Source organism: Zootermopsis nevadensis, unplaced genomic scaffold (assembly GCF_977971745.1).
Source record: "Zootermopsis nevadensis isolate Lab colony 2312 unplaced genomic scaffold, Znev_1.0 Znev_ptg000002l, whole genome shotgun sequence".
NCBI lineage: Eukaryota > Metazoa > Arthropoda > Insecta > Blattodea > Termopsidae > Zootermopsis > Zootermopsis nevadensis.
In genome coordinates, this window is record NW_028259134.1 from 4,319,157 (window position 1) to 4,338,342 (window position 19,186).

Genomic DNA, 19,186 nt, shown 5'->3' on the forward strand with positions numbered 1-19,186 from the left:
ACGACAGGTCCATATGAACAGGATCCTTCCATCCTTTTCTCGGACTGGGACCTGTTCATATACGTTCTTGGCAGATGATCCAGAAGTGGTTTGCCATTGCCTTCTTCTGTGTGTGAATGGAGTAATTGTTGGGATGCCACGGAGAAAAACTCCGTGTTGCCTAGACCACGGCCTTGCCCAACACAAGTTATAAATTCGGGCACCGCCGGGAATCGAACCCGAGAAACCAGGATTACAATTGAGAGTATGGAAATATAATTCTTCGGGACCCCTAAACGCACAACGCCAACGACAAAAATTTTCCTTTTTGTCATGGTTTGTACCTACGGGTGCTGAAGACCTGAGAATTAGTTTATGATGAGAATCTAGTTACCACAACCTTCTCAGTTCGTTACAAAATGGCCCCGAACTAATTCCCGAGAATATAATTTTAAAGCTTCTACACTTGTGATCCTAACATATTGTGATAATGTACGTGATAACTTCGTTCCAACGAGTAGCGGAGGAAGAACACTGTGAATGAATATGGAGATGTAATTTTCTAGTTGTAAGTACTTTTGACGATGAAGGACTCCTACTGGGTTAGGTTAGGTACTAGGCCGTATGTTTAGTGAATTTGGAAACATACCTAAGTCCACTTATTAAAAGTAAATTAACATGTCTTCAGACTGCGTTGGTTCTGGGACAGAACTGCACTAGATAAATGGCTGTTTAAATTGATGCGCCGATACTAGAAACGCACAGCTAGGTTTGAAGAGAGCACGGGTCAATTATTCAATTCAATTCAATTCAATTAATTTATTTAGGTGTTTGCCAACAGCAAGAAGCCAGTAACAGGCAAACACTGATAATATATACAATAATAGTGAAATAATAATGGATAATATTACACAAACGGATTAACTAAACTTATACATGTACAGTATTAAATATAACTGCCAAGTACAGGCAAACCCAAAATAGAAACAATATTAACACAGAGCAAAAAATGAAGAAATATAAATAAAAACAAATAATCCACCTAGGGAACACTAATATAATTGTAAAACTTTAAAAAATATAAAAAGACGGATAACGAAGCTAGATCATTTCCCTTGTTGAGAACGTTCGCTCAAGGGAGACAATGTTTATGCTAAATACGTCCAAAGATTTACATATGTCATTTGCAGCGATGACGCACCTGGCTGAAGGACTATGTCGTAGTGCACTGCTCACACTAAAAGTAGAAAATTCTCTTATTTGCCTCGCCGGCACACGTAAACCAACAGTGTCCATAATGGAATGGCAATTTATTTTGCCCTTAAATACATTAATAAGAAATAACGCATCGAGATGTCGTCGTCTGGAATAAAGTGTTCTAAAATTTAAAGTAGATAGGATCAGTTCATATTTTCGGGGGATATTAAACTGGACAAATCGGTAATTGCATAAACTGGCAAATTTTCTTTAAATATTTTCTAATTTATTAGAATCTGTCTGTGTAAGATTATTCCAAACGACCGAGGCATACTCAAGCTTTGACCTAATTATGATGTTCAAATAACAGAAAGGAGACTGTAAACGTAGGAGGATTTTTAAAATAACTTGTTTAGAAATCTACAGTAAATGCTCTTGCTTCTGAACCCCAGAGTTGTGGAGACATTTTTTTTATTTTTCTGATTTTCGCCCACTAGTAGATTTAATTTGGTTTATACTGTTTTGCATAATATGTGTCTGAAAACTGAAACTAGACTCTAATAGCTATATTACTTTATTCTTGCGTTCCAGCAACATAATTCAGTGAAAAGGCATGCATACGTTATACGGCTTAATAAACTTCAAATTATTCAACAAAATTGATCTCAGTAGACTCACATTACTCACAACTTGCAACACAAAGAATAAAAATGAAATTCTAGGAGCCCTCCTTCGTCACGCGTCGCATGCCAAAAATACCGGGGGAGGGAGAAATTTTCCCTCGTTCCCATTTTCCTTACCTTCCGATACTTCTCTCTGGCATTTCCTTTCCTTCTTTTTCTCTAGTTTCTTCCCTTTTACATATTTTAAATATTCAGTTGTGAGTAAAACGAACAGAAGAAGGAACAGTTAATGCTTTGCTAACTTGGTATATTACATCGACGCTGGTCATAAGCAACCATCCGAACAAATTTAAACTGTACCTATTAAGAACGCGTTGCTAACTTTTTCGTATTTTGTATATGTAGAATTCGTTTTCATTATCTGCATAAATATAGTCATCCCAGACGCCTAAACTTTTCTGACATACGAAAGCACACAGCGGTTACACCATCATAAAACTTACGATCTGTCCAAACCGTGGTTTAATTACATTAGCTCTGTCTGAGATATCACATGTAGCAGATATGTATTAATCAAAGTTATCTTGCATCACGTGAAACGTAGCTGATGTGAAAACTATTTTATAATAACAGGAAATATGTTTTCGAAATTGTTTATAGTCCTCAGTTTTCTCATCGAATTTTTTTTAATACACTATTTTTATAACTGCAGATACACAAATACCATCTTTTACTTCATATTATTATTACGCAGACCTATTTCTTTATTGTATTGTTGGCAGAGTCATCTACCAGCAGAATTATGTAGCTCTATTACCAATGTTAGCTGAGCCAGCTGACGGTATGTATTAACATAGACACATAACATAATAATCCGTCTTTGTTGTGTAGAGAGATACATACATATGCAGCATTCAGTGGAATGATTAGAAACTTACGGACAAATAACGAATTACGAGAAACAAACAAGACATTGAAGATGCAAGGAAAAGAGGAGTGAATATAAAAAATATTTACTCAAAAAAGAAAGACGCACAGATAATCGCCATATATAAATCAGCAAGAATAGGGCATATATAAAAAATGAATTTTAATTTCTGTTAAAGATTATAAGTGATGAAGGCATCATCTTAAATTCTAAATTTAGTGACAAATGACCCCTGATGACATCGGAAAATTGTGAAGAAACATGTCAGGCTAAGAAAATATTTCATATAGTAAAGATGGCTGCCTTCTGAGTTGTAGCGCAGTGTAATTTGGTAAATGTTTATCAACGTTTCGGGGATCCTTGCTGCCACCATCGTCAGGGAGAAAATGCCATGATCATGGAGGCAGCAAGGACCTCTGGAACGTTAGTAAACTTCTACCAGGCTACACAGCGCTACAACCCAGAAGACAGCCATCTTTAAACTCAACACCCTGAGAACCTTAATTCCTGTTTCGCATAATGTTGTATTGTATGGATATATTTACGTATGAAGTTTATTTATTTTATTTGTAGTGTTCTGTCTGACGACAGGTCCATATGAACAGGATCCTTCCATCCTTTTCTCGGACTGGGACCTGTTCATATACGTTCTTGGCAGATGATCCAGAAGTGGTTTGCCATTGCCTTCTTCTGTGTGTGAATGGAGTAATTGTTAGGATGCCACGGAGGAACCGGGGACGCCCCCGGAGGAAAACTCAGTGTTGCCTAGACCACGGCCTTGCCCAACACAAGTTATAAATTCGGGCACCGCCGGGAATCGAACCCGAGACCCCAGGATTACAAGGCCAGCGTTCTAACCGCTAGAACACCGTGGCGGTACGTATGAAGAAAGCAAGTAAAATTTAGCGGGTCTGGAATGTATAAGAAAATTTCTGTTCGACACTAATTTCAGTTGTTAAAGCTTCTGAAAGTTTTAAGTTTACACTTGAAATGAGAATGAAGATATCTGTCTGGCAATTCAATGAGTTTCATAATATTTCCATTAACTGTTGTATTCGATATGTCTTAATTTCTGAAGAGCCATTATCTTTCGTAAAATCTTCCCCGTATTTCTCGCCGCAAATGAAATAATCGAAAAATGGAGAGGAGACGCGGAAACTGAAACTTGAAGCTAACGGAAGTCGCTCTTTGACCTCTAACCATTATTCTGGAAAATGCTCCTTGTAGCATCTGTAAGACGACACTCTGTGGAAAGGAACTTTTAATTACACTCAGTACAGAATTCTGACGTTAAGGAATAAGCGAGGTTAATGTGGAATGAAAATGTAATTTCTTAGTTGCATCCAGACATAAGCGTCTTGTGAGATTCGCTCTCATTACACTCCAATTAATCCAGTTTTATTTTCAGACGATAACAATTCTTGTCATAGTTTAATTTTACCCAAGATCTTAAGCCTCGTATCACTTGCAGTGGTAAGTGGTTAATGTGTTTAAGAACAATTGTGATTTGGGTCATACTTCCACATTAAAAACCGAAAATTAACGGCGGTATATTTGAAACTCATTGCATGCACACTTTTCAGGAACAATCACTTTACTTTGTTGCCTGTTTACGAAGCTTGTAAGATCTTTTCATTTAATCCTGGGGTCTCGGGTTCGATTCCCGGTGGTGCCCGAATTTATAACTTGTGTTGGGCAAGGCCGTGGTCTAGGCATCACGGAGTTTTCCTCCGGGGGCTTCCCCGGTTTCTCCGTGGCATCCCATTCACACACAGAAGAAGGCAATGGCAAACCACTTCTGGATCATCTGCCAAGAACGTATATGAACAGGTCCCAGTCCGAGAAAAGGATGGAAGGATCCTGTTCATATGGACCTGTCGTCAGACAGAACACTAAATAAATAAAATAAATAAATGATGGCCACGATGGTCTAGCGGTTGGAACGCTGGCCTCGTAATCCTGGGGTCTCGGGTTCGATTCCCGGCGGTGCCCGAATTTATAACTTGTGTTGGGCAAGGCCGTGGTCTAGGCAACACTGAGGCTTCCCCGGTTTCTCCGTGGCATCCCATTCACACACAGAAGAAGGCAATGGCAAACCATTTCTGGATCATCTGCCAAGAACGTATATGAACAGGTCCCAGTCCGAGAAAAGGATGGAAGGATCCTGTTCATATGGACCTGTCGTCAGACAGAACACTAAATAATAATAATAATAATGTACAGTCAAATAAGGAATTACTGATTAAAGCTCAATGTTCAATCGTTTAAGGATAATATTTGAATCTAAGTGAGATTCAGCAATAAAGTAATTAATTACGTAACATAAAGAATAAAATCTCAGTTTATGCACGTCGCATAATAATGTGTGGATTATTTGTTCAGTTTTATAAAGAACGTAGTATAACGTAAGTTTATTTTGATGACATCGTATTTCTTCGATTCTAAGACTCGCGTTTTACATTTTAAAATTCTGATATCATGATGCTTCTTACATTTGATGGCGTCTAAGAATGGATATAGCGTGTCTTCCCACATAAAATCCTGTTAGTAACTCAAGGGTTCGTCTTAAAATCAATGGCATTTTAAAATCTAGGTAGTAGGATAATACTGATTGAATTTCAATTAAGTACATTACAGAGCTGTAAATTTGATTTAACTATTGTACAAGCATAGTCAATATTTTATTTTTCCGTAGATCTACTGATTACGTGATAACGTCTTAAAATCGATAATATCTGTGATTTGTTGGAGAAAAACCGTATCACGCAAGCTTGAGGTGGTTGATGTTCATTGTTTTATTTTATTCGTATCACTGTGAAGAAGGAAGGATAATATTAAAATGCTATTAAATAGTATATGAGGGTGTGGACTAGACTCACGTCTTTCGGGACACTGACCAAATGTGTCCTCTGATAAATACGAAAAAAGTTTCGGGTTCAATAACGAATGAGAAATTCGTGTCTTGTAACTTTAGTTGGCTTCAGCGCTATTTCAGTGCAGTTGCTGAGAAAAACTTGGAGGAAGAAGTATATTATATGTTGTGGATACTAGGTAAGGCCTTTGCTGTTACAGACACTGATTAGATGTGAATTAAATAAGTGAATATACATACACCGCGATTTAATGAGCATAATTTTGGGTGAAAATTATATATTCTGGACCGATTTAAGAATGTAACGTGTCGTATAATTATGTTCGTATGTGGCAACGGATCATTGGATATATATGTATATAAGCCGTGACAAACGAATTGTAATTGATGATACTTTGAACGTTTTGGTTTGTATGACTTTGCGCTTAAGAAATGGATAAAATCATTAAGCACGTGGTTTATTAAAAGTAAGTATTACACTCTCGAAACACTATCACATGCTGCCATCTCTTGTACATTCCGTCCACTGGTAAAGTTTAACGCAAATGACACATTCTGGATCCCGACAAGAAGTGCTATAACATACTTCGATTTTATTGTTTTGATTAGCAGTGGATGTACGAGGTGCGATCGGAAAGTTTCAAGACTGTGTCAATAGAGGGCGAACCGGGTGTAGTACGAGCTTCTGCCGCTAGGGGGTGCGGCCTACATTCATAGTGAATCAGTGTGCCAGCCGGCATCATCGAATTAGCATTTGTTTCTTAGTTACGGGCGTTTTGGTAGTGCATTACACCGACCCTCCTGCGATTTCGGAATGGCGGATTTTCATGAAAAAATAAAATTTTGCCAAAGACTCGCCAAAACGCCTACGGAAACCTATGAAATGCTAAAGCAAGCATTTGGGGAGTCCGCAATGGGTCGTGCACAAACTTTTGTGTGGCATTCACGTTTTAAAAATGGCCGAAACTCTGTCGATGATGACGAGCGTTCTGGACGACCATCTTCGAGCACAACGCCCGAAAATGTTACGAAGATCGACGTCGTACCATCAACGACTTGTGCGACAATGTTGGGATAGGCTATGGGACCTGTCAGCTGATTCTAAAGGAAGAACTCCACATGCGACGCATCCTGTCTGAGGACCAGAAGCAGAATCGACTTTTCGTTTGTCAGGAGCTCAAAGATCTTGCAAGAACCGACCCCAACTTCCTTTCTAAGCTCCGTGTGACTTCTTCCTCTTCCCAAAGATGAAAATTCAGCTAAAGGGAAGGAGATTTGAGACGATAGAAGAGATTCAGGCAGAATCGCAGATGGTGCTTGACAGGCTGACAAAGAAAGATTTCCAGGGATGCTTCCAGGCTTGGCAGCAGCGCTGGGATCGTTGTGTTCACTCCCAGGGGAACTACTTCGAGGGTGATGGATGAATTTAATACCCGAGATAAGTGTACGGGTTTTTATACGCGCAGTCTTGAAACCTTTCGATCGGACCTCGTACTTGGTTCTTAACGTGAAAATCTTCAAGTGCCTGGCGGTGATTCATGCACTTCCAGCTGGAAGCTTTGAGTGACAGTTGCGTTTCAACTTTATTAGTGAACTTACTGTAAGGAAGCCCTGACTTCTGGGAGCACGTTGGATGTCCAGAAATCTAGTCCGCTGTGACGTTTAACTGCAGTCACGTCGGTGAGAGAAAGTAATACTTTCTATATTATAAGATCTGCGCTTCTCACTTGTCTGTGTTTATCTTCTGGGTTGTAACGCCGTGTAGTCTTGTAGGCTCCAGATTAACCGAAGACGACAGCTGGACTTTCCTTTGTTTCTTCCCGCCACGTTTCTTAAACCGCCCCGAAGCGAACGTGTGGCTGTAATTGGTTCATATCTGATATGACTTTCAATGAGGTTTGTTGAAATCTGAGGAAATATCAAGACAACTAACAAGCTCTTGCTAAAGCGTGCTCCATCCTGCCAGAAACAATATGAAATGTGAGTTACTGCAGTTTTTATCTCTTACGTTTTTTATACCTTCAACCCTGAAGCGTCGATCTTCAACACCCGCCATATTACCCCGTTATCAACAAGTTGTCTGAGAATCGCTTCACATCTGTTCTTATATGGAATAGAAAGAGTCTAAAGAAAAAGAAATCTCACATCTGAACTCTCCTACCGTTTTATTGTCAGTAGTTGAGGAAGTCTGTGTATAAAATGGAGCTCTTAAAGAAAAGAGCTTCGAAGTGGATTTTCACATCAGAATTAGTTACCACTTATGATCTGATAGTCTTAAAATTATGTTCAGTCCAATGGAAACGTTCTTCAGTTTTCCATGTTTCGTTCTCTTAGAAGGAAATTTTCATTAATCTAAAGTCTCTTTCATTAAATATTTCTCTTGTATTTATAAGGTAACTGGAACCAGCTCATACAGCGTCGCGTAGTGAATATACAGGAACCAAGTCTCGTTATTGAAGAGTCCTCTTCGTTTGTTTAAAAGTAGATCATCATTGTTTTGATATGCGATTTAAACAATTAGGAACACTATGAAGTTAGTCATAACAGTGTATAATTAGAGCGAACTGTAGGGGAGGTTATATTGACAGAATTTATAACACGAAGGGGGGTAAGAAATTCCTGCAATAATTTGGCCAGGAGACAGCATGAAAAGTTACAAATGTGTAGATTGGTGGATAATATTAAAATATATTTCAAAGTAGTATGCTTTGATGCTGAGTGGATTCAACAACCTTAGGAAACGTTTAATGCCGGGTTTATTTGAACACGTTAATGAACCTTCAGTTTTGTTGAAGGCAGGAGATAACTAAAGTTTTCAACCGAGGTTCTGCAACATGGAATTATGGCCAGGTATAGTCGGTTTCTTTATTGTTATGAATTGTCAAGTTATTTGCAGAATTAATAATATTGTAGTAACTTGCTACAGGCCACGGTGGTCTAGCGGTTAGAACGCTGGCCTTGTAATCCTGGGGTCTCGGATTCGATTCCCGGCGGTGCCCGAATTTATAACTTGTGTTGGGCAAGGCCGTGGTCTAGGCAACACGGAGTTTTCCTCCGAGGGCTTCCCCGGTTTCTCCGTGGCATCCCAACAATTACTCCATTCACACACAGAAGAAGGCAATGGCAAACCACTTCTGGATCATCTGCCAAGAACGTATATGAACAGGTCCCAGTCCGAGAAAAGGATGGAAGGATCCTGTTCATATGGACCTGTCGTCAGACAGAACAATAAATAAAATAGTAACTTGCTAGAAAATTACCCACCAATAAAGAATGGAAGGTTAGAAACAGTACTGTTAGAACACAAACCAACGAGCAAATATATTTCAACGTATATCGTAGGCTGTACAATGACATATATTAATCTATTTGTAATCCGATATCAAGGCCGTTTATCTCTTTTTGGCATGTTTCTTTCTTTAATTGCTTCATTGTTAATTCCTCATTCCTATTCTGTCAAGAATTACTTTGCAATAAACAGTTGAAACAGTAGACAGAAAAAGAAGCTTGAATCTCGGGTTCATATATTTAGGTGAAAATTGTGGAAAATGTCTATATTAGATTGCAAAATTAGCTCGTTTCTTTAGTTGATGAGACGATTAATAATATTTGTAGGTAAGAATCAATTAATCAGTCTATCGTCTGAGAGAAGCTTATGTTTTTACATTACTTGTAGTCTAATATTTATTTTAAAATAACTACAAACCAGGACTTGTTTATTATATAGACATATTATTTTAAGCCATCTTGTCAGAATCACTCAAGCATCGCACGATTATGCTCCAGTTTACTTTGCTGTAAACAGAAACACGTAAATGGCGGTCTACGTACATGAGATACGTATTACACGAACTCTTATCAAAATCTGATTTAATTACTTCTCTCAGATTTTCAGCAAAGGACTTTATTCGACACTCGGAAGAGAACACCGGCCCTTATCCTAATGATACAAACAGAGGACACATCCAAGAATCCTTTGCATGAGCACTTTTTGTCAAGGCAAGACACAAGCCTCTGTTCGTAGCTTTCTTTGACATTGTTAATTACTTGGTGTTGTTTTATTACAGAAACAGGAATTCGAAATATATTTAATTTATCTCCTCTTTTCATCTCACATCCTTAGACAGTCACATTTACGCAGCGACTGTGAACAAATCTAATTGCCTGTCTAGACAAACATGTATCATTCCAACTATCTGTCCATCCTTTCATGAATCAATCCAACCATCAATTCTTGTATACATTCATCCACCCAGAAACAATCGGAGATCTATATTAGGGACATGGCACCGAACTACACCGAGTTTCTTTTCACTGTTCGAATGACAACTTTGCCAGGAAAAGAAGTCAGACTTCAATCAATTCCAGCCCAGAAAACTATGTTTTAGTTTTCCCGTGCTCATACGGATTCTGCGTAACAAAGATGACTGAATTATTGAATATTTTGGCTACACGATGACGAAGCTTCCCACGTAAACAATTATTCTTTTCAAGTATTTGTGTTCTTAGGACTCTGTCACAGAGAAACATTTTAAATTACGAGAAAACCTATGCTGCGTAAAATTCCGCAAGACCAGGAAGACGTTGAATTGATGTATTGACTATTATAATAAATTCTGGAACACATTTAACTTCTACGACACCTTGAATTTCGTCCTGAAGCTCTGTATCACAGTTATTATGCGATTTTCTACAAGAGTTTAATACAGAGAAAATATTTAGTAGCTGTGCCGCGAGGACTAGGACAATTGACCCATTGATCGCGCATAACGGAAAGGCAGTGCATCCGGCACAGCCGCCAAATGTTCTTGCAGTACCAACAGTAATAAATGCGAACTCTAATTTACGTCATATTAATTATCACTTAACATTAATATTTATTAAATTAATACAGAACAAAATTTCCCGATGCGATTGTTACAACCTGTCTTTGTAAATATGAACAGATACATGGTAATGCTGAGATATGCAGTTTTTCAGATATTATATTGCTCATATTTTTAATATATTTGCACATATTATCATTTACAAATAATTTTGTCGTCGACGTCAATGAATTCTGTACCCCCACATCGTACTTCTATGAGGTCTAACTTAATTAATGTTATTACTTTTCATTTAAACAAATATTTGCCGAGTTGTCTCCTCTTTCCAGGTTTTCTGACTAGCCTCTGTCTCCTTCTCGTATCGCTCACATGATATGCAGACGGCACATAGGCTAAGGCATGCATGTAACGTTTAGTCTTCTGTTTCCATAGCAACCGTGCCTTGAGACCTGCACCGACTAAATACAACATAAGTTTTTCTTCTAATTGTCTTTCTAATGACTCCCACGTTTCAATTTCCATATGTTTTGTCCTTATTCCTTTGCTTATTTCATGACAAATAGTCTGTCAGAGTCACGAATTCCTAAGCATTGTTTATTAATAGGGGTTGTAGACTCTCCAGCCATCCCCTGTAATACAGAATCACGCCTCTTCGGAACTGTCCATGTGCAATATCCACTGATTGCTTCGTTCATGTCCTGAGGTCATGTCCTCAACACCAGATAACGTAAAACAAGACAGAAGTAGACACACATAGCTACCCCATTTCCAGAAAGTAACTTACTTGTCTCATTTTAAAATCTTCGTAATAATATTAAGAAGTTTAATAGATTACTTAAAGCTATTTCTGACGTAGGGAGATAAATGAAGGTTGGTAACATTGCTGAAGATTACTGTAATTAAGATGAATACATGAGATCCAAGATGGAATTAATGTAAATGTAGATAGGTAATGTTTTAAATAATATCTGCTCTGAAAAGACAAACTCATTTAGTTTTAAGTAGTTTGTCTCCAAGTTTATTATAATTATTATTTATTATTATGATTACTGTCATTCAATCCCATGAGCTTTCTTGTACGTCCTTGCATCCATATGTTATTTGTCGTGAAATGCTGAATGTTTCAACCTCTCGGAGTCCAATGACAATACAAAGTTCAACAGATACTTTATTCATTCGTTACCGTACGACAAAATTTATTATAAGTGTCGGAAACCTTTAAGACGAAAAAGTTATATTTTAAAGGTAGTTTAATACAACTAGACTCCATTACTTCTGTAATAAGTATTGTCTGAAGATGCACGTACTTAACCTAATTTTTGAATATTCATCGCCCTGATGACGGAGGCAGTATGACCTCTGAAACGTTGGTTAACATCGACCAGACTACACAGCGCAACAACCCAGAAGACAGAAATCTTCATACTCATCGCCCTGATGATGGAGGCAGTATGACCTCTGAAACGTTGGTTAACATCGACCAGACTACACAGCGCAACAACCCAGAAGACAGAAATCTTCATACTCACCGCTGTGAAAACTTCAAATCTTACATAAACCTACTTTTTGCTTTACGAGTGTAACATTGCTCTCAATGTCAGCCACTATTCAGCACGCCGGTCACCCTGATCGCACTGACAGGAAGTCCGCAGTGCTGGGGTCTGATCATTAGTAACCCTTCAACCAAATTAAATGTTTTAAGGAACATTAACTTATATCATGCGTCGTAAATTGAAATTTATTTTTATAATGTAAATCAATGGGAAGTCAATGATATGCGTTTCCAGCACCCAAACATTGACGAGTAATATAATGGCGTTACATTTAAAGCTCTGAAATAACGTAAATAAAATAAAGGGAATTTAAAAAAATATCATACATTTACAATCATCAATTCGTTGGTTCCTGCGATTGACTGTGATTCTTTCATGTGTACAATCATCTCTGCTGTTATGCGATAGTTGCATTCATGTAAGACGCCGATCTATAGAAAATCGCGTAGTAAAAATAACCCCGTTACCTCCGCAGATATTAAATTAGTCCTTTGAACGTTTAAAGCGCCAGGAATGAAATTGCATAAGAGCAAACTCGCATATGCAAAAGTTTGCATTTCACAAACAGCTTTAACCGATTCATCGATATCATTGGAGCAAATTCGCGTTAACGAAATATACGTAATTGCAGAGATGACTACTTATAATTTTTTTCAAAATCAGGGAAGTAAGATTTACGATTTAGTATAAGAATCAGTACGAGATACATTGTAAAACGTTATAAATAATAGTAAAATATATTTTCTGACTTTTTAACTAGCTGGTTTTAAAATCGGCGCAAATTGAACCGGCGCAAATCGAGAGCTACCTGTACTGAATTTTGAAATTTGATTTTTGAGAAACCTATTACACGATAAACGCATTTTAAGACCTTTATGTAATGTGAAACGTTAAAATGGTGACCGCTTGAAATCTATTGGCCTGGTTAGTTCCGAGCGATAACTAATGGAAAGTCGGAACAAGGTGCGTGAAATTTGATGTGAATATAGATAATATATACACGCAAATTCGATATAAATATTTATATTATCATTTATGATATTGTGAGGGTTAGTCCTATCTACCAAATGTAACGTGGTCGGAATCAGTAGACCCATTATGAAAATTATAGATTATTAATCTTTTAATTACTTGTTTATAGCTGTTGTCAGAATCTCCATATTGAGTGGAGCATTTGCGCTTATACGAGCGTTTCGAGTTCTTCCTAGAAACGATATGTTTTGTTTTTGGATCAAATTAATGCAGAACGAGAATCTGTGAATTAAAATTTGTCGGAATAATATTTCTCTCTTCCTTATCTCTTCAGTATGCTCCTTACGTATCATGAAATTTAATATAAACTTTTATTACATTTGTTCATAATATAATATATTGGTATCTTAGACACCTGTGTGGAATATTTGTTATTTTCGATTATTTATTTAGGCTGTCGTTATCGAAACAATAGAGTTTATATCTCTGTTCAACATAATGTGTTTCTCTTTGGTATGAATATTTATTTTTATGAGAACCGAGTCACGGCATCCAAATTATGTTCATTCCTTCCATACCCTTCCTAGTTTATCACTGACAAATCATCTAGGCCTTTAAAAAAGTTTAATTAAATCTACCTAGCATGAATCCAATGAACCTAACTGCAACTACAACCCGACTGGACCATTACATTGCACTTTGGGCAAGAGGTGTACACCGAGTATTGGTCGGGAAGCCTGAGGGGAAGAGACCGCTGGGGAGACCTAGACGTAGATGGGAGAATAACCTCAGGTGGGGTCTATAGGAGATTGGAGTTGACGACGATTGGATTTGGCTGGCTCAGGACAGGGTCCGGTGGAGAGCTTTGGTTAATTCGGTGATGAACCTCCCGGTTTCCTAAGGCATCTATTTAGTTAGTTAGTTACTTAATTATAAGCAAGTGTGAAATATAAAATAAAAGAATTGATTAATTTAAGTTAGAAACATCCGATACTGGATGGTCGTATCATGCTCCCACTTTCTAGAGTTATTAAAAGAATTTAAAATGCAGAATTTTGGTGTCGTCGTTTTTCTGTTTATAACGCGATGAAACTTTCTTAGAAATATTGGGGGTGGGGGGTGGTTTCATTGTAAAGAAAATTTTAATTCACCTGAGTTCTTGATTGCATAAAGTTCCGGCTAATGAAATAATATCCCATTTCTCCAATCTCATTCCTTCTACAGGTCGGTATATTTTTGCATTATGAGAAGAAGTGCTTTGATTAAATCCAGTCAGTGATGTTGATTGATGAAGGTAGACAAAATAAAAAGTAACTGTGAAGGATGTTACATTCTGTAGATCAAAATTAACTTTTAACTTCTTTTTTTTTCGTAAAATAAAAACCGTTGAATATGCAGAATACGAAAGGTGAACCATTTCAGCATGGTGTTGTAAATTTAGAATTTAATGAAAGAAGTGAAGTGAGTAATGAAGTTGGTTCTACGGTTTTAATCTGCCTTGTAGATTAGAAAGGTGAACACAAGATCCATCTTATTTTAAGTTTTTCTCCCCCTTGTAACTTCATCGGACACAGCTTTCAAAAACAACACTGTAAATAAACCTTCAAACGGACCTGCATCGCAAGACCATACAGATTGCTCCTGAGAAGAATAGAAAACCACATTTAAGCTATTCGTTACCTTCAAAGATAAAATAAATTAAACATAAGACTCCCCATGTGTTTTCTTGAAGCTAAATGCTCTGCAGCCGTCAGGAGGTAACCCTGTTTGAACAGGCTTTTATTTCAATAAATCTTTTCTTATGACATTTCCATCTCCAATATAATCTATTTTCGTTTCGGAACCAATGCACAGTTAATTGCAACTGTTGATAAATGACGTCACGCGATCTTTTCGGACATCGAACAATTCAAAACACCTTTCAGAAACTTCTTCTGAGAAAGACAAGTCAGTAGTAACATGGAATGAGCGAAAGGTTCTGTTTATGAGCAAGAAAAATTATTTAGATATTTTGTCTACTTTAAACGTCGGTTCAGATTAAATTTATTAGCGATTTCCAAGAAATAAACACTTCAGAGCACAGTGGTAACTATATATCACACCAGCTTCAACACTCTTTACTTTGTGTTTTTGGGTCCCGTTAGATTTTCATTATAAACAGGGATTATTTCTTTAAACAGAATTTACCGGCTGATCTTTTGTAATTGTGAAGAGTCGTGTTTTCTTTGCGGTACGGATTGAATTTAGACAATCTTCGGCTTCAAAAGCCTACACAAATTCACGTAATGTCACGCTTAATTTAATCCAAACCTCAGCACCACATAAAAGTGATTTTAATATTTTATTTACAATAAACTACTTGGTCGAGTAGTTAGCATTCCTATCATCTATTCAGATAGTATCGGGTTCAAATCTAGGCTAAGATACCAGTTATCATAACAGCGCTTTCTCTAGATGCATGCTTGATAGAATCTTAAAGTATGTAAATATTGCTTCCTTAAGCTACTAATTAATTCATTAATAGTCCTATAAATCGACGCTGCTAGAATCATATATACAGAACGGAAATTATTATAATTCTGTATATTTTTACCTAGCGGGTATGACATCATGTATTCCAAACTACTTTTGAAACAAGCACTTCCCTGCTTCAGTATACTCTTTCTTTAGTTATTATAATTCTTAAATATTTTAAATTTTGCCACATTTTCGAAGGTATTATTAGATTATATAACAAAGATGATTTTTTTCAGAATTAAATGCAGAAAAATGTACCGTCATTAAATATCAGCGCAAAGTCGTCATATAAAGGCACTTAATCGGGCGTCAGTGTTCCGAGAAGACGTGGGAGAATTCAGATGTGTTCAGTCTCCATCAGCCGCTCAATGCATATCCTGTGTCCGGAAGGTTGTTAGGAAATTAGTCACTTTAATAGTGTTATAGCTTAGAACGTAAACAATTTTGCCCAGGTTCGTGTGTTTCCGCAGAAATAAATTACTAAGACAGTAAGTGTGATGAATATCCAACAGACTCGCACTGCTGAACACTTGGATAGTATCAAACCTCTAGATCCACGGTTCTAGGGTGTCGGTAAAAAAATTGTGATATCTTGTTAAAAAAACTTTCATTTACGTTGTACTAAATTAGTTTTCTTCATCATAAATGAGTGGATTTTCCGCTCCGGTAGTTCAGTCGGAAAATGGCTGAAAAGATACCGGAGGTCCGGACTGCGATTCCCAACAGGGGCATCAATTGTTCTGTTCGTCTCCGTGTCCAGACCGCGTGTGGGGGTCTCACCTCGCCTCCTACTAAATGGATCTTATTCTCCGGGGATTAAACAGCAGCACCCTAATGCTCAATAATGGCTTCCACTAAATTCCCCGGTCTCCCGAGTCCAGAGACGGAACTTGGTCACTTTCTTAGGTGTAACAATTTACAACTGTCGTTTGAAATGGACATTAAACCCACAGGAACGATCACTGTAACACTTGGAACACAGAATATCGGAAAGAATTTCTTGCTATGTTTAATAGACACTTTATATATTCCATACCTTAAACAGGGAAATAAACACAGCCGCCTATTATAAAACGTTTACTACGAGATATTCAGTAGCACTACTGAATCATCCAACGCGTTCTTCCATAAATATCTACCACTGTCATCTTTTGCTAAATGTGTCATGAAACTATTTAAGAAGTACAATGTTTACATAAGTTTATCAGCACTGAAACTTTTTTATTTTTATTCAGTGTTCTGTCTTACGACAGGTCCATTGCTCTGCCAAAAAAGAGCTCTCCAGTTGTCCCTATTCTCGGCTTCTCGCTTTAATTCCTGGAACGTCATCTTCTTCCCTAGTTTAAGATCGTCGGTTAGCTGTATCAATCTTCTTCCCAGTGCACTGAAACTACCACTGAAGAATTAACACAACAACCCGAAATATATATATATATATATATATATATATATAAACTGTTTCGGGCCTTTGTATTGGCCAGACTGCCCTCTGAATTTCATTGGTCATCGTGGTGTACACTGTACAAGATTCAACGAACACATTCAAGAAACGCGTATTAATAACAACGCTTAGGCCATTAAAACATATTTTGAGTACCTGAGACAAATTTGGCTTTAAAGATGAAGCTTTGACAGTTGTAAGAACAAGAATAATTGTTGTTGTTTTTTTTAAATCGAAAATAGAATTTACATGCGGACGAGTATCGTTGTCATTAAAGATTTCACAGTCCCTCTCAAGGGACGGTACTCTGCTTGATTTACGCGTCGAATGTTTCGTGTGTGCATCCTTCAGGGAGGACAGATATTTGTCTGGTTTTATAGAAAGTTATTAACTAGTAACGCAGGCCTACATCTCACTTACATGTTGCCTTGAAGTTTTCAAGGGCACTGAATGATGTCCCCTTCACAACCATAATAGAGAAATGGATGTTCGATCTATACTAACTAGATTACTTTCTTTGAACCCTCATAGAATTTCAGCTCTCAGTGATGTAAGCATACAGATGACGTCATAGTTATTCTTAATATGGCTTTTATATACCTTATTAAATACGTACCAGGCGTCTTTTTAGCAAAGGCACCAATATGTCTGTCCAATTTTGAAGACGAACATGAATAAATGAATTCCCGGAGACGTTTGACTGGGTTCCACAACAAAAAAAGGTGAAGAGACTCTACTTCCGTTGTAAATGCGTATTCCCTGACAGACAGGTTGGTAGCATTGATGTGAAGGCCAGGCACAGGGTTTGGAGTTCTCACGCTAGAGTACGTCTTTTAATCGGCACAAATACTCATTTTAACTGTGCTGTTGTGTGTCATTCGGCTGTATATATCAGACATTACCTGAAAGGAATTTAAAAATGATACTGATGAATGTGTATTGTGTTTTAAAGTGTGAACAACATTTATAAACAAGTGAAAGGTAGTAGTCAGTATATTATTATCTGCGCTGTATTGGCAAGCCTAGAAGTACGAGAGAAGGTGATGCATCTTTTATTTCGTCGTGATTTGATGTTGATGGCATTTTAATTTCGTCAGACCTATTAGTTAAATTTTAAGGTAACTTAGGCCGCAATATCTTCCTTACACGTTTTGTATGCCATCCTTCAGATGAAGATAAAATATGAACGACGAGAAAATGATAAGAAAAATAAAACTAAAAATCATTAAAAATCAGTAATTCAGTTAAAAAGTTTATAACATAACACCTGATGACGGCTCTATGATAGCCGAAACATGTCGTAAATGTTCCATATGTAAATCGAGTACTCGATACGGAACGAAAAATTATATTTTAATCTTTTAATTATCTTATATTGTGATTGACGGCCAATTTTAATATATTTTTAATACTATTTAAATAAATCACAATATGACGCACCTACAATATCTTATACAATATCTTACAATATCTTCAGTCATTCTGCTTTCAACATTTAGGTTAAAAGCATTTTGTAACGGCATCTAAGAACAAAGGTTCAATTAATAATACAAATTGTGTTTCTACACCCACAGGAACGCCACGCCAGTATTTAAAAATCCGGTTTTTAATGTTTATGGAAACTTCTGCTCTTTCGTTTGATGAACTGATTTAAAATCTGAAATGTCGAGTAATAAATTCGTAACTTTCAGTTGTCCGTCATAATTTCTGTCTCTTACTTGCAGGACCTCACGAGGCGTAGGACCGTTCACTGGGTACAGATCTACTTTGCACTGCGAAAGGTGAGTAAATTTATTTTGATCACATTTCAGATTTGTATGCCTGATCTGTGTTGCTTCCCCATTATTTATTTTGCAATGATTATCCTAAAATTGCTTTCTCATTGACTCGTTTGTGTCTTTCGTTTTGAATGTCTCGGAAACACAAAACACAGACATGGTGTTTCGAAACCGGTCTCCTATACATCAGAGGTGATTTGCGAGGTAATTTCGAATAAAAAGTCCTTACACGATATTGGTTATATTTACATCCAATTTTTGTGCTACGAACATTTTTAAGGGTGCTGATAAGAACTGTACAATAATCGGGATGAAACAGCGCGTTTCGTGTACGTCACTATATTATGGTTACACGATAAACCAGAAACATTACCGATAGTGGAATTGTGACAGCGAGCATTTAAGTATTATTTTATTTATTTATTTAGTGTTCTGTCTGACGACAGGTCCATATGAACAGGATCCTTCCATCCTTTTCTCGGACTGGGACCTGTTCATAT

At 37.2% G+C, this 19,186-nt stretch overlaps 1 protein-coding gene across 6 annotated transcripts in view; it reads left to right on the forward strand.

Annotated features, from left to right (window-relative positions):
* Window positions 1-19,186, forward strand: part of LOC110833858 (5-hydroxytryptamine receptor) — a 501,370-nt gene that overhangs the window by 195,881 nt on the left and 286,303 nt on the right. For all 6 annotated transcript variants that reach the window (XM_087354865.1, XM_087354884.1, XM_087354857.1 and 3 more), the window contains one exon: window positions 18,633-18,689. The gene's annotated coding sequence lies outside the window, so the exon portion shown is untranslated. The remainder of the gene's footprint in view (window positions 1-18,632; window positions 18,690-19,186) is intronic.